The sequence below is a fragment of the Amblyomma mixtum genome, chromosome 3 (genome assembly GCF_055824585.1).
Source record: "Amblyomma mixtum isolate Tamu chromosome 3, ASM5582458v1, whole genome shotgun sequence".
In the NCBI taxonomy this organism is placed as follows: domain Eukaryota; kingdom Metazoa; phylum Arthropoda; class Arachnida; order Ixodida; family Ixodidae; genus Amblyomma; species Amblyomma mixtum.
The window spans coordinates 131,694,853-131,712,132 of NC_143014.1; the positions used below are offsets into that span (position 1 = coordinate 131,694,853).

At 42.9% G+C, this 17,280-nt stretch overlaps 1 long non-coding RNA gene across 1 annotated transcript; it reads left to right on the forward strand.

Annotated features, from left to right (window-relative positions):
• Positions 1-870: 870 nt before the first annotated feature.
• Positions 871-15,901, forward strand: LOC149351952 (uncharacterized). Its single transcript, XR_016290660.1, has 4 exons — positions 871-1,773; positions 3,410-3,470; positions 3,531-3,696; positions 14,598-15,901. It is a non-coding gene; the product is annotated as an uncharacterized LOC149351952 (long non-coding RNA).
• Positions 15,902-17,280: the final 1,379 nt, after the last annotated feature.

Here is a 17,280-nt window from a genome sequence, read left to right on the forward strand (position 1 = left end):
TGTTCGCGCTAAACTAATGGAGACAATCCCTCGTATAAGGAAACACGCATTCATAGAACTCCGCAATTAAACAACCTTAAAATAGCAGTGCTTCGAATTTGGTTTTCTTCGTGTCCATAGTATTTGCGGTAAGCTTCAAGAGTCATGCAGTTCTCGTGTTTAGACAAATACAATAAAATGCCCCACTAGCAACATTGAAGCACAAAGACATCTTGTGCCCAACGGGACTCGCTATGACCAAATTTTAACAGCGGTGTACAAGAGTTGAAGCGAGAAAACAATGAGAATGCGAATATATAATGTGCAAATGCATTTCTTAACACGTTCACTGCATCGCTGGTCACGCCGTGCCTTCCTGCTGTGCGGCAAGAATACTGAGTGACGCTATGAAGCCATACAGTAGCTCAGATTGTTCAAAGAGCAAAAAAACACACATGCCAGGTTGCTATTGCAATCTGTCGTCGGTTACAACAAGTTGACTTCGCTGATAACTCACCCTTGGGTCACGCCGCACGCAAGAAGATCTAAGGGTGGCCCACCGGTGAGCCACAACGCGCTGGGATTAGGGCCCCTAAAATCACTGCCACAGTGAACGTGTTAAACTTCCTGCGATGCTAACAAAATTGAGTACATCCCGTCGTAAGAAGTGGCGTTTTGGTATGCGTTCCCCAAGAATCACAGGTAGCCGACATTAATCTAGAGGCATCCATTTCTGCGTGCACTTCATCTATTGGGTGCGCGCACCTTTCGCGCGTAAAAATCAAGTAATTTAACAGCTATAGCAGTATGCAGTAGAGTGGGGGGGGGGGGGGGGGGGGAGCTTTCTTCGAAGTGCATTGCTGGAGCTGCATGTTTGTTAGGGCAGTATGTCGCAAACCAAAACACCCGCGATGTTCTGCTGACTAATTAGAGTATCCCCCAAGAGGGACTGGATGGGAGGGGGGACTGAGGGAGTGTGTGGTATAGTGTGGGAGTATATGCTCCGTTCTTAATTTACGCTGAGCAGATTTCTGGGGTCCCCGCAATTCTCTGTTGCGCAAATCGGCGCGTTGCCTGAAGTGAACTGAATGTTAGGGGTAACTGAACCATTTAACCTAACGCCATTCTCCTCTGCCCCTTTTTTTTTTTTTACTTTCCTGCCGCGGTAGGTTGACCCTGTGTTCTAATAGTAACTCGATTTGTGCGAGACACTACGGTCATTTATGTTACATACGCAACCACCGCCTATCTATCCCGAAGGCTGTGGGGGTATATAACACTACAATGAGTTTTTCTTTAAGCATGGCGTCATCAACACAAGCTCAAGAATTGTACTACTACAGTGCAGTAGCATAGCGAGCTCTAGTCTCTACACTGTAAGAAATGTGTGTGAAATGACAGGCGTTTTTACGGAAATTTTCTGTTGTCACACAGAGAATATCTGTTTTGCGCCCGTAACAGAAACACGTTCACGCAAAAGAAAGTAATTTTCTGTTTTTGGAGCCGCAACACGCCCATTTCACCGAAAGTTGGTGACGTAAGCACCGCCGTTACACAAAAAAATGATCCGAAAAACCTTTGCTACATTTCATTAATCACGTTACATATTTTAAGCGTCAAAAAGTTTCTACGCGCAATATTAGCGCGCAGAATGAGAAGCAGTACTATTTGCTGCGATCCTGCATTCATCGATTGACGGCATCATGGAGGACGGCATAGACGTGAGCCGGGAGCTAGGATAATACCGGCGTGCTGTGTCCGTGATTTTCACCGATCAGACCGTTCGCACACAAGGTGAGTGGTGCGCATTTTTACCGGCATGAATGATACGCGTTTTGTCGTCTTTTGGGAGTATTGTTGCGGGCTTGTACTCCTGTTGAACAGGGCAGTGAAGATAAATCGCCGGCGGACATTGAGCGTGCCCACCACAGCCGCTTCACCGCCGATGCGTCACTGCTGCTTTACTGTCTCTCACAAAAGGTGCACAGCGCGCGGAAGAGAGAGGAACACAAGCGAGAAACACGGAAGAGTGCGATAGTTTGCGGGAAAATGCACAAATTTTGCTTTGTCTGGAGATATGCACTCCTAAAAGAACCGAGTGAGTAAGCGCGGGAAATTTTAGGCCAGGGAAGTACGCGATTGGTTAGCGGAGGAGGACGTCAAAGAGCGCGGGATTTTCAAATTCGTTTCTCGTCTAAGAAAGGATCATAAGTGTACTTTGTGTCTTTTTATTTTTACTGACGTTTATTCATGCCGGTACAAGTAATGCAGTAACTGTGTTCATTTTGTAAGATTCAACTGATCTTATCTTTGGGCCGAAATAGCGTTGCACTGGTCAACGCAGGCTGGAAAGTTTCTACACAGGCGTTTCAAATGCCGTACTTGCGCTGTCACAGGGAAGTTTTTCAATGGCACTGATGTCATTGGAGCCGACATTCGAGATTTTTGAGCGCCTTCGACACGCGAGCTCAGTCCGTATCCTCCAATGTCAATCGCATCGCTTCGGCCAACCCGTGGAATAGGTCAAGGGAGGAGTAACTTTATGAAAGATGGCCAAATTATGCATATTAAAATACAAATTAAAAAGGGGGCGGGGGTGGAATCCTAGGCTGGAGGCGCGAGCCACCGCCCGATACGAAGGGTTAAGCCACTACCATCCATACATCCGCCCGCCCACAACCGTGCCGCGCGTGTCTGCTTGGACTCTGTGGCTGTTGAATACGATATCTGCTGCTTGCGTTTTTCTGGTGCTTCTATAGTAAATAGTTCGTGTACTCGCTAAATGGGCGCTTTGAGATAACAGTACACCATTCAGCATTCACTACGCGAGCTCGAACTTTGCGCAGCACTGCGCCGATCACGACGACTGCGCACCTTAGTACCTCGTACTATGCTACTTAAAACATAGTCATTTACAAACAGTTTGCTCGGTTGCTTGAGATAAAACGCAAGCTGCGCCCTACTTATGTTAAATAATTCCCCTGTGACCTAGTAGTGTGACATTTGAGGGGGCTGGCAGGTGCAAGGTTATTCACTACCGGTCGGCCGGATTAACTGCAGTGCTAGGACAGTCTCTTGACACCACTCGATGGAGGGCCTCTTTTGCTCTTGAGAGGCATTTACACTGTGTTCTTGGGCTGCATTTGACTAAAACGGTGCAATGTTTATGTATTGTAGATAATCCAGCACTTGTAAATGCCTATGCTGATTTTTAGGGCCTTTATATGTGGTTGACGCTTATTTGTATACACTCCAAAGCATTTCACCACGCATTGCTGGGAAAAATAAGAGCCTGAGCAAGCGCAGAAATGACTTATTTATGCTTATACTCTGCTGCATGCTTATTTGTAACTGGTTTAAAGTTGCAGCTTTCACATGGTGCTACTTTAGTAGACAATTCTTATACGCATTTAACTCCCTCTTATGCCAGGGATCTGCCAGTGATGACGACATCAGGGACATGCCATGTTCTCCTTTCATCATTGCAAAAGGTATAACTCTGTGGTACCGCACTCGGGCAAGCATTCCTGATTTAAAACTTGTTTGTGCAGGAGGCAGTTTCCTTACTGCGAGGTGCTTCACCATACGCATCGACACCCTGCCAGTGATGCACGCAGCCAACCCATGCCAGGCTTTCAAGCTCATGTTTTTGGTGCACTTTGCTTTCAATGTTGTGTACCCCAAGGAAACAAGCCTCTGCCTGGAGTTCACACAGCAGTAAGTACCTATCTGGCTTGTTAACTGAGTTGTGATAACCTTTCTTGTTTTGGTTTTGCCACTTCTCAAGTACGCAGTGATAATAAAAGTTATAGGTACATACCACTTTATCATAAGACCTTTTTATGAAAATGCTAACAAAGTGCAAAAGCAATTTTTAAAAAAAGTAAGAAAATGTTTGCTGAACCCAGGCAACGAATCAGCTATGGAATGAAATTTTGCTGCTGCTGCTGCTTGGTTAATGCAGCTGGTAAAATAGCGCTCTGAAAAAATCTGTGGAAAGGAAAGACAGATAAAACTATTTTTTGTGGAGTTGATCTTCAGATTATGGCTATACTACCTGCATTGCATGGTGCCCAGTCACTAATATGAAAGGGTTGGAAGGGGTACATGGTACTATATTGCTTCTGAGATTATGTAGCAGTATATGGCTATTTTGGTGGAAGTCATACACGTTGCTTGCTCATAGGGGTCATAGATACTTGTCCAGAGGAGCACAGCACCTGGGGGAGAGGGTTTACTGAAGAGTGCATATGTGCATGCAATGCCAGTAACCCTTTTGTGGCCATGTAACCATCCATTGTTTATGGATAGATTTGAATGTGTCGCCATGCAGATTTGATGGATTTGACGTCGTAGATGGTACGTGACAGAAATTGTCAGCATTCTTTCGCTATTAGTAAATACGAGGACTTGTGTTCATGTAACTATGCTATGAACTTTGTGATGTGTGATCGCATTTACACTACGGCTGCTGGAGCTTCTTTGATCTTGAGCTCTGGCAGCTGATGTGGTTCTGGCGTTATTTGGAGGGTATGCTATATTTTGTATTTTGTTTTTGTATGTTGTGGTGCTTAATCGGTGTTCGGATAGGATAATTGATGAGGATTTAAATATTTGTCCAATGTCTGGTGCTTTTCATTGCTGTATTATGTGGAAACACATTTGTCTTGTAATCTAAGCCAATTTTTAATACTCTGCACTTCAAAATTTGAAATATGAACACACTTAGTGGAGACAACTTATGCTCAGAAGAATAAAGGTTATGTTAACCATTTGTGTTAGAGAAATGGAACAGAAAAAGCAAAGATAGCTTCATAAGTCGCATTGAAGCTGGACTTTCTTCAAGAAGAAATCAGCTGCCTCAAATAAGAGCAAATCTATTTTGATTGCAGCTTTTGAACTTTCAGTATATAGTTTTTTGCTTTGAATAGATCATGTATACTGTACATTACCATTGGCCACTGTGTTTTCCCGTCTGTTCAGTATTCAGAGGATTTTGACTTAAATAGTCGGGGAAACCATGGAAAAGTCAGGGAACTGAAAGTAGCTTGCTTGACACCCTGGTTTAGTGGTGGGTCATGCATGGTGTTTCTACTTACCATGTCAGTCAACATGACTGGAATCATGGTGTAAGTGTACAAGCCTTTGCAACCACAGTGCTTCATTTTTTCAGCCAATGTTTTGAGCACACTAAGTCAATGAGGCTTCCTTGTTCACGTTAGCGGTCTTTTGTGAGTTCTGTCAAAAAATAATCTTCTTTAGCTCCAACACTTTTTGGAATTGCATTCATCTTGCTAAGTCTTTTGTTTATATAACTCACAATGGGGTTATTAAATAGAGCAGTGAAATTTTTGTGTGGTGTGCTCTCACTACTGACTGCGAGAGGAGGCTGTGGCTAAAGGTACGCCGGATGGACCCGGTGCATTTCCTCCCCTTAGTACGTTGGGTAGACCCGGAGCATTTTTTTTCCAAATACATCGGACAAATCTAACAGTGTTTTTCAAAGTCCGGCTATTTGATTCTTGCCTGGCAGTCTGCTCGATTTATTCTCATAGTTCTCCTTTGAATTCTATGAGGATTAGTCATACCTTGGGCTCAAGAATGTTTACTCACTGCCCGGAATGGGCCAATTGGTGTTTGGCGTACATAATCTGAGAGCTCCATGCAATGAACTGCTTGATCGCATGACAAACACCATGTTCTCCGGTTGCACCGTTCACCACATGTCGTTTGATTAGGGTGTGTGAACTGCAAAATTATTCCTGGCTATTTCCATGCAGCATGGTGCACATGTGTGCTTTTCTGTTGTGCGGTGAAGTCCGCTATGTGAACTTTGAAGGTTTGTTTACTTGCGACGATCCGCTGTCGCTCAGTCGAAGCTGAGTGCGTGTGCAGGATCAGTGCCCCAAATACACGTGTGGTGTGTGGCATTGGCTGAGAAGGGCCCATTGGCTCATGCTAAGCTCGAACCACTCAATATGTGCAAATTTCCGCCTGAAAGACCAAGCAGCGAGCTAGGCACTTTCCTTGTATTCCCCTCAGAAATGTCAGTGTTGGCCCAGAAGTGGTCTGTACATGCTTCCTGCTTTGTGGTTGCTCCTCCACAATGTTCTTGTGTACTGTGGTGGAGTATCTCTTCGAGTCACCTAGCTAGGTCAACACTGTAAATAAATTCCCCATACTATTGCTTTTGCTTGGCTGTGAGGCATAATATAAATATTTTAAAGATGAATATTATATCAGGCCACCGCGGTGGCTCAGTGGTTATGGTGCTCGGCTGCTGACCCAAAAGACGCAGGTTCGATCCCGGCCGCGGCGGCTGGAATTTCTTTGGAGGAGAAATTCTAGAGGCCCGTGTACTGTGCGATGTCAGTGCACGTTAAAGAACCCCTGGTGGTCGAAATTTCCGGAGCCCTCCACTACGGCGTCTCTCATAGCCTTAGTCGCTTTGGGACGTTAAACCCCATAAACCAACCCAACCAACCAATATTATATCTGGTGATAAAAAAGAGCTAGCATTATGTTTCTTATGTAATACGGATAGGTGCATCTAGGAATATGCGTGCTGTGCAGAGCATAGGCGCTCGATCTAGCAAGCATTCTGCTGCGCTTCAGTGCTGGTGATAACTTGCTTAAATTATGAGCAGAGCTGACTGATTACAAGACCAGTGCGAAAGCACCAAGCTGCTGGTGCACGCTGCGTAGCTTGCTGCTTATATATGTGAACTGGTGCGAGCGATGGTAGTGCTATATATATATGCATGTGCAACCGGGTGTGAAGACATATGTCGGGGATTTTTTGGAAGAGCTGGGCTTGTTTTACTTCATCTGAATGACAGCCGGCGATATAAGAATGGGAAAACTTCCATTTGAAACTCCTCACAAGTCACAATATGTGGCATGCAACTTGCAAATGCTTCGCAGAGATGAGTGTTGCACGCAGCAGTAGTGCACTGGCTGGCAGCATCCACTATCATTGTTGGATGAGATTTAGCCATGGGCGGCAGCTACATCCTCCATACGCTCAGTGAGAATGAACAGTCTTTGAGGTGTATCTTTAGACACTGCAGCGAAAGAAAAGCGGAAATTAGAAAAGCGGAGAGTTTAGCTAGGCTTGTGTTGGATACATTGTGCTGCGGGAAGGACGAAAGAATAAAAAGATGGAAAAAATTCTTTTTACACTATATGATATATGCAGATGCCTCCAGAGAGGCGGAAAAGAGGGAAGTGTGCTTGGTATGCGTCCAATGTCTCATAAACAATGGCCAAGGGCAGATCTCTGAATGACATGCAACTTTTCATTTCCAGCAGTTTGTAGCTTTCATGCCAGTGTCCTTGCATAGAGTGAAGGACCCCATATTTAACTAAGTAATCAGTGATGACAGTTACCAAACAACGCTTTGCCAGTAGCTTCCCAGTCTGTGTGCACAGGCGTATACGGTAGCAGAACAGTCCCTCAAAATACACAGTGATTCACAAGTACCACCTTAAGATGTGTCCCAGCCTCCGTACTTTCTTAATTTTCTCCTTTCAGTAAGTGTAACCCCTGCAACATTGCAGCATTGCCAGGTAATTTTGGCAGTATCACGTTGCCTCAGGGACGACCTTACCACACCTTGTGTGAGCCCTTGCTGAGGCCCATACTTGCAAAGCCTCTCATTATTTCCTTTTGTTTAGATTACCTTTTTACATTGCAATTTTTTTTCGGTATTTTTCAGAGGGAAGCCTAATTGTAAAACAAAATTGTGCTTTACAGTACATTACCGCAAGCTGTGCCCTTAGATGGCTGTAGCCTGAAGGGATACTGCAAACCAATAGCGACACCCGGAAGTCGCCACCGCATTGCCGCCGAAGGTCACGGACCACCGACTTTGCAAGCAGATAGTACGGTTTAAAATATAGAAAAGCAAAGAGGCTTGCCATAGAAAGATGAGTTTAGTTACATGAACTGAAAATGCTGACACCTTCAGCTCCTCTTCTAAAAGTGCAGGCATAAGCAAAGCATAGATATTATATGTCTGATTAAAATTTCTTTAATAAATCAACCAGTCCAAGGGACTTATATAGAATGGGCATCAAAGTGACACAAGTAGTATAGTTATTCAAAGAGAAGTGGCAGCAACAAGATCCAGTAATGAAAGGACCGATAAAGAGCTTATTTGGTAAGAAACAGTCGCATAGAGTGAGCTCCCAACTTATCCAAGAGAGCCAGTTGTTGCTGTTGCAGTGCCCCAGAAGCACTTGCACTTGCGTTACGGGAAAAAAAAACAATACTTATTAGATGGCGCAGCATGATGCACTTTTCACCAAGGTATCTTTGCCACCATAGTACACATTCCTTTTCCAGTACTCATGGAATTGCTAGCCAGAAGGGAGGCATCAGAGGCAAAAAAGCACTGACTTCAGTCATTTCATTTTCTGTGAAATGCTTGATCACATTCTTCACCATCACGTGAAATATTTTATTCTAATTTGTTTTGCAGCAGTAGTGATCTACCACATCTGGCACACACCTAAGTGCTCTTTTATGACTTTGTCGTATTAACCAAGAAGCTCAGGTAATCGCAGAAAGTTTTCAGTGAAAAGCTAGAGCAACACTTTCTTTTGGGCAAAGAGCTGCACAGAAGGCGGCAACGTGGATGCTGAACTGCCAACTTTTATATCAGAAGAAACGGGGACAGCTATTTGTACACCTTCCTAGCCGTCAGATACACGACGAAAAAAGCTAGGCAAGGTCCACTTGATATGAAAGCTTGTATCACGGAACACCAAAATAAGACAAAAACATTCGACAAGGATATTTTTTTTAGGCGGAAAAGACAGGGAATGGGCCAGCAAGAATTTGCGCAGCTGTATCTATGAAGCAGCAAAAATCCAAAGGTTGCGAAGAATGGCCAACAAGAAACATGCCAAAAACCACGATGAAAACAAGTGAAAAAATAAGACGTGCTCTTGAAGGTTACAAGTGATAGAAGAGATAAAGAGCTCAGAGGGCAGCAAGTAACAGGCCAAAAGCTAAAAAGTTAAAAGTGATAAAATTTGACAATGAAGGAAAAGACGAAGTGTAAAACCAGGAGCAAGTGGTGAAGGCAAAAAATTAAAAAAATACTTCTGAAGGCCCAGGGTACACATGATGAGACAAGTGTTGTGTAGCTGAAACCAGGCATTGGATGGCAGGTAGGCTAGTTCTTTTTCTGATAATGAGTAATGCTGCCATCTTGGCATTCACTGTCGGAGCTGTAAAATTTTGGAAACAGGACGTTTATCCAAATTTCATAGAATGGAATTCATAGCGAAGAACAAGAACTCACTGGCTTGTGAAATCATAAAAGCAGGCAAGGTACTGGCAATGAAGGACCAGTGCATAAGGAAACCTTCAGTTTCATTATTTGAAAAAGTACCAGCCTATTTGTCATGCAATACCAGTTTTTATATATGCAACACTTGTCTCACCATGTGCATCCTCGGCCTTCAGTCGTATTTTTTATTTTTTGCCTTCACCACTTCTGGTTTTACATTTGTTCTTTGACCTCATTGTCACTTTTGCGACTTTAATCTTTTTAGCCTTTTGCCCTGTTATTCATTGGCCTGTGACGTTTTTATCACTTTTATTGGTTTTAGCTTTCAAGACCATGTCTTGTGCACTTGTTTCCACCCTGGTTTCTTCCATGTTCCTTGTTGGCCATTCTTCACTAACTTTTCTTTTCTGCTGTGTCCTAGAAACAGCTGTGCAGATGCTTACTGGCTTATTCCCTGTTTTTTCAGACTAAAAAAACCACTTGTCACATTGTTTCGGGGTATCTCCTGATATGGTTTCACCTTTTTTGCCATGTGTGCTGACAGGAAACTGTACAAAAGTTGATCATTCAGTGCTTCAGTCCATGTGGTCCTCCTTCTGTGTAGTCTGTTGTCATTTTTTTTGCCCTGGTTCCTCACAGATTGCAAAAAGCCAGTCTGAACAGCCATGAAATACCATATATGCTTTTTATCTTGATGAGGTGCCCTAAGACATTCTTGAAGAGTTTCTTCGCTTGTGCCATGATGAGTTCATGCTCCTTGTTAGTGCATTTGCTATGCTTCATTTTTAGACTTGCCTCTGTGCAAGCTTGATATGGTGCGAAGTGATTTGTCAAATATTTGAGGCTTCTAAGAATCTGTGCCATGTGCCTCCAGTCATTTTATCCAGTTGCCGCTGGTGATTACATGGGATCCCTGTCAAAGAGCTTGCAGCAGAAACAGAATACTCTGTCTTAATAAGTTAAATATCCAGCGTCCACTGAAGACTGTTCTTTTTGAGGTGTCTTTGAGAAACCGTGTTTAGGATATATGGTAATGCTCACCTAGGAGAAATTGATTAAAAGGAAAGGATTCCCACTGGAAAATATTAAATAACAGCCATGTTGAACCTCATTTCTTAGATGAAAAATGTCCAAGGAATAACATGGTTCTAATGTACCCCACCCCCCTCCTTCAAATCCCCCCCCCCTTCCAGTTGCAACCATGAATCTGCCCCTGCAATAACCACTAAAATGTCTTGAATGGTTGTAATATTTGGTCACGGACGGGACCGGCCGGATTTACTTCGGTGTTATCGTAGTCAACATGTGTTACGTTGGTGTACATATCCGTGAAGCAGCAGAGAAGTGGTATCCAGATTTTTAAGTAGTGCGTTAGTTTCCTAGAACCATGAGCACACTCCACCTGTCCCACTTTTCATGCAATCTCTCTTCTCTGGGTCGCTGTGTTTCACGATACTGGCCTTCCCAGGGCATTTCCGCTTCTTTTGAAACCATTATTTACCTCATGAAGCTGATGTTTTAGTGTTGCCTGCTCCGCTTTTAATAGTCACTACAAAAAAGCCAGCATAACAAAATTTTGATAGCGTTAAATTGGGTGACAGGAAAATTGAAACCTTTTTCCAGTTAGATATGTAGAAAATGGTACAAGCGTTATATTTATCATCACGGATTCCTTCTGTTCCTAATAACAGTGCCTTGGCTGCAGATTGGTGTGAAGAAGGTCTGGCGTACCACTTTTCTGCATACACATGGGCAAAAGTTTAGTGGGGCGAAACAGCTATTGTCGACATGAGCTGAACTTATTCAGGTTAAACAGTAGGCTGTGCAAAGTTAGCCAGGCTAGATCAGGTTAGTTTTAACCTTACTACGATAATTCATCTTGTTCCTGTACTTTAAAAGGGCTTTTTCCATCGTCTCTGCTTTTTCTTGAAAACTGTCACAATGCACCAGCAATTTTAGCACTTCGGCATTCTTTTTCTTTCATAAATTGTCTTGCTTAGAACTGCGCATAAGGCAAGACAGCTTGTTAGGAGAGTTCATTTGCACAAACGAATTTCAAAATAAAAACAAACCATGTAGACATAATGCCAGACACAGGAAATCAAATCTCTGTTTCTAAGTTGCCAGAACGCTGCACAAAATTTTTGTCTACATCTATGCACATAGCAACAATAGTAGCACTACAACCATTCTCTACAAAATCATTCAAATTTTCTGTGCCCATTTTCTCGCCATTCAGAATTAAAAACATTTTTTTGTCCAAGACAGGTATTTCTTATGAACGAGTAACTATGGGCTCACAGTCCAACATCCTGTGAGTCTCAAAGATGATGATTAGCAAAAAGCCCAGTCTACATTTAGGTCTGTAATTAACTCCTAAAATCAAGCAGTGCTGCTATGCAGCACTAGGTGCCTAAAAGAAGAACTAGCTATAATGAAATTCTCACAGAGCAGAGCATGCAAAAGGGAGAGAAATGGTGCACACATTATTTCCTACCACCATTAAATGCAATACAGCTTGACGCAGTCAGATGTGTTCTGATTTAGATAATGCACAGGGCGTGCTGAAGGCAGTATTACGTTCAAAGATGGAAAGAATCTGCACAACTGAGACAGGACAAGGGCTAAGCAGTGAACTGACAAAGCTCTCTAAGCACAACTCTCTTCCCCTACCCCTTTCCCTTCTGCCGCAGCAGAGCTTACAGGTGGAAAAAATGTCATTTAGATGGTCCTGCCCGCAACAAACGACACCTGAGACTATGCCGCGTCTGTAAGGTGCATGCACCCTTTGCAACCCTCTACATTAGCGAGTTATGCACTCATTTTGGCATGCTTCAGGCATACATATTGTCTCCCTAATTTTGAAGAGCTCTGGAAATGTGTCTTTTGAAGGTCAAGGGACAGAGGGAAGGCGGGTAGAGGATGGGAGGATGTAGCATAACACCCACAGGGCAACTCAGCATCCCCATTTTGGTGACGTCTTGTGCGATTGCACCGGTCACCCTCCCCTAAGGCTGGCATTGCTCCCACTTGTCGGAGACAGGTTCACTGCTAATGGGAAGTTTGGGTTTTTTCTCTTTTATATTTTGATTTGCATTCATTTGAGCGTGAACTGTTAGGCAATGCTTCATATTGTGACTATAGCTGGATACAACTGAAGAATGCAGCAGCAAATGCCCCTATGGTGTTGAATGATTCTGACGACTTCATTGTTAATTCCTATGCACTTGCTAATCCATCACACCAGCTGGCAAAGGGAAAGGATAAACCACAAATTAGCCAAAATAACCACAACATCGTAATGGTTGGTTGGTGCCGTCGACTGGAAGACTTCCTTTTTGCGGTATTTGAGCCTACAGTCTTGAATTGTATACTATGCAAGATAACCAATGCATACAGCACTGCATATTGTTGTGGCACATACCTCGCTATGTGTGCCTCAATAAACTGGCTCCTCATTCAATCACGTGAGGATTGCTGATGAGAGATACAGCATTGTTATTGCTGCATTTGACATGAAGCTTTCTTGATGGGTGCGCTGTAAGCCGCACATATTTCTTCCAAAGTGCATCTGTAGGGGGGAATTTATATGTGGAAGGAGTGAGGAGCCCAGGATGCTGTACAGACAAGCTCAGCTGTGTTGACTAGCCTCGAGGACTGCTATGCGCGATAGTGAAAGTACCTTTTCCTTGCAGCCCAGTTCAAACTGAGCATAAGCCAGGATACTGAAAAAGGCTGTTAGTACTTGCATTGTTGAGGCCTGCATGTGAGCCGTACTAGCGGCGTATGGGCAAAATGCTACAGCACTGAATATGTGCGACTTCCAGTGCTCAACGAAAAGTTTTATTCGAAGCTATTGCTTAATTTTGTTTTGATTCTGCCTACAGACAATATTTTGTGTGCATTCTGCATGTGTCTTTAGCTGGGTTACTGCTTGAGGTTGTGGTCAGAAAAGTTTTTTACTCAGGGCAGCAGGCACTTTGCACTCTTCTTGGACAGTGGAAGCTGAGTGCAGATGTGAGAGGGTAACATCACATTCACGTAACAGCTTGCTCTGCAGCACTAGACCTCATTTTAGACTAGCGTATCACTAGTTGGGCATTAGTATTACAAACAAGCCTCTGCTCAGTTCTGTTAATTCCATCTTCACTAAAATGTGCATATCCCTCGTCATGCATCTGAATCTCTGTAAAGACAAAGCACGTCAATATGTGCTGCAAACTTACTTATTACCTGTCAAAAGATTTTTGCTTACGGCTGTGCTTTCGGGTGACACAGAATAGGCATGGTGATGATTCGGCCTGTGTATACATAGACATTGCTACTCTGGTGTCAGAGAGCGCTTTGAAGGAACATTGAATGGAAACTGAAGTTGGCCTTTGTCGAGAGGCTACTGTCTGATTGCAAGGAGACTGAAATGGTGCTTTTACAAGCTACATAAAATGAAGAAACAAAGGGCAGGTGTTGTCATCATTGCCTCATTTTCTAAGTAGACTGCAATATACTGTCACGTCAGATTTCTGGGTGCAGATAACAAGGCCCTAAGCAGCCCCGCAACTAACTTCAAAATGTGGTCATGAAGTCCTTTTCGGCGTATACATCAGAATTTGAATTTAGTGACCGGCAAATTTCTAAATGTAGTTTTCTCAGCAATAAATGCATTTTTTCGCTGCCACACTGACATCAACAAAATGGTTTGATTCGATTTATTGGGGGTTAACGTCCCAAAGCGGCTTACGCCATGAAGGACGCCGTAGTGAAGGGCTCCGGAAATTTCGACCACCTGGGGTTCTTTAACATGCACTGAATTTGCACAGCACACGGGCCTCTAGAATTTCGCATTCATCGAAATTCGGCTGCCGCGGCCGGTATCAAACCCACGTCTTTCGGGCCAGCAGCTGAGCACCATAACCACTGAGCCACCGCGGCGTGCAACAAATTGGGAAAGTGCAAACAGAATGAATTTTTCCCAATAACAACAGGTTTCATGGAGTTGTTTTTGCATCCCTTTAAAAACTAGTGTTGGAGTTCAGTGAGCAGCTTTCACGCAAGTAACAAAACACTATGGTTGTTAAAAACATTATTAAAGTGAACATTTAGGAAAGGTTTATTTTGGCTTGAAGTCTGGTTTTGTACTGAGTACTAAAGACTACTGGATATATTCACTAGTGCAAATGAAACTGAAATGTGGGCTACAAAGGAATTAAATTTTGGGGTAGGAGGAGGGGTGCAGTCTTCTTACAATGTTTATTATATCTTTGAAGACAGTATAGATATGCTCACTGTTCGAGGAGTAACAATGTTCTGTCCTTGTTTCAGGACCATTGCAGCTGTGAATCCTGTCCGGGGAACGAAGGCAGAGCACTCGAAGAAGAAGCAACACTACCCCTCTTCAAAAGTTCCTTCCCTCATCATGCAAGACTTTGACTTTCTGAAATCTGACAACTTTTTAAATCAATATTTTGTGTACGCTGTGATAAACCAAACAGCCTGTGGCATGACTTATCATGCAGTAGTCAAAAGAGTTGATGTACTATGTATAGAGAATCAATGTTATATAGTTACACTGATAAGTCAAACAGCTTGTGGCATGCTTTATGTCCTGTTGCTTCTATCTCACTTCATTTCATACTAGTGTCAGACAAGACACAATTTGCTTAAGATGCCTTATTTATGCTTATACTTGCTGTTACACTTCAGTGGCTGGTTGTATGAATTGTAGCACTACTTTCTATCTTGTCTGTGTTACTTTTTTCATTTTAGTTATTGTAGTCTCAAGATAAGACGTACTAACTGGAGTGAAAAAATGTTTTGCAGTTAAACTGTGATAAGGCAAACAGCCCATGGCATCCGTTATGTCCTGTTGCTTTCATCTTGCTGCTTAATGCAGCACTAGTCATGAGCAAAGCATATTTTTCCAATACTCTCCTTTTGCGTATGCTTGCCATTAGTTTAGTGACTGGTTGTGTTCATTGTTCAGGTATTATTACTTCGTGTTGTATGCATTGTATTGTATTACTATTTTAGAGTGAATCATGCCATTCTGTATGACAGAAAGGCACAGGTTTCGTTTCTACTTTACTTGCCATTACTGCATATTTTGCATGCTTTTACTGTATGCCTGTAGTGCAGGCAGGGCAACGTAAGTTTCTTTTTTTCTTTGGCCACCCTCCTACTGTTTAACTTAATTAAGTGATGCTGAAAGATATTACTGTATAGTAAAATATCAGCCATGATTGCATTGTTTAACACTGCATATTTTCCAATATTCTTGAATACTCACTTGCCTTTGCTTGTGATTGTTTAAAAGCGGTGAAATATTTTATTCTATTGAAATGTGGCAGCAGTCCTAATGTTCTGTATCTGTTTTTATGTCAGTCATTAAAAGATGATGTGAAAGAAATAAAGTGTGTGAAATGACAGAACATGGAGCTTAACAGAAAATTTCTGTGAGTAATGAAAAAAAAGCTGTTAAATGACAGAAAATATGGTAAGAGAAAATGGAACATCACAGAATTTTTCTGTTAGCAGCAAATCGAAAAAAACCTGTGAAATGACAGAAAAAAGTAAAAACAGAAAATTTCTGTCATCCTCACGGACATTTTCTGTTAATCGCCAACAAGAAACCCTGTGAAATGACAGAAAAAGTGAAAACAGAAAATTTCTATCGTCTTAACAGAAATTCTCTGTTAGTCGAAAACAGAAAAGATCTCTGAAATGACAGAAAAAGTAAAAAACCGAAAACATAGCATAACAGAAAATTTCTGGCAGGCCAGCTGCCAGAAAATTTCTGTTTTTTTCAATAAATATTTTTTACAGTGTACAGTAAAACGTTCTGTACAGAAGTATCAGCATCATGATGTCGACTAAATTTTTGTGCACCTTTTTTGTAACCGAAGTGCTCGTAAGATAAACGTGCCGTCAGTATGCGGTTGGACACAATTTCATTCCATTAGTGCTTTCGTTTGAGCGAGCTGGTCCATTTCTGTAACGGTACGTACTTGAGCAAGGAAGACAGGGACAAACGAAAAAATACAAACTACTCCGAATTGTGCAAATACGTACCTTTACAGAGGCAATTTCCTGCAGATAGTCAGTTGCAACCCGATTCACAGCTTCACTCGTGGTAACAATAAAATTAGGTGCAGTTTTGGCCAGTCTAGCCTATAACATTTTCCGCGGGAAACCACCACTTTAAACTCGTAAGAAAGATAACCATGACACCATTGGTCTCACAAACAAATTCGACAAGCCAAATCATCCGTTGCGAACAGATCGGAAAAGATTTGAGCGACTAATCCTTTCCTAACTCGAGCCCCAAATAAACATGACGGATGCTGTGTGCATTTTTTTGCACGTTCGCACGTGCCATAAAAAAAGAACTTGCAATATATATTAAATCTGGGCGGAAAAAAAAAAGGAGGCGCATGTCTCACCGAGATGGAGGCAGTGAGGAAGACAGCGAAAAATTCTTCGAAAAGAAAACTGTTCATTGGGCTGACTTGCGCCCAGAATAAACTGAATGACTCGGCGGCGGGGAAAGCAACAAGCGTGCTCGGCGGTCGTCCAACAGAATTCCTGCAGTTCTTGGCTGTGCTCAATACTGGCAAGAAATCTTAGAGATAAGGAACCAAAAGGAACTGCAATAATCTAGAAAAATATGGAAGCAGTTGTTCGTGACAACGATCAATCGAGATAAGTCTTGTCGTATCTCGCGTCACAAATAAAATGATAAAGCCGCTGCTTTGAGCGTGAACGAACGAACTACAAAGATGTGCGGCAATACCTTGGCGGGCCATTGGGCAGAGCGCCATCAGCATCAAACACCTCGATTGATTGTTTGATCAGCTATCAGCCGCCGTAACTCTCACTTCTCGGTGGACAACTCAACCACGCTGTGAGGGAAGGGAGGAAGGTGGGAGCGAAAGACGAAAGAGAGGGAGAGAGAGATGCCGTAGCGGAGGGCTCCGCAGTAATTTGGACCACCTGGGGATCTGTCACG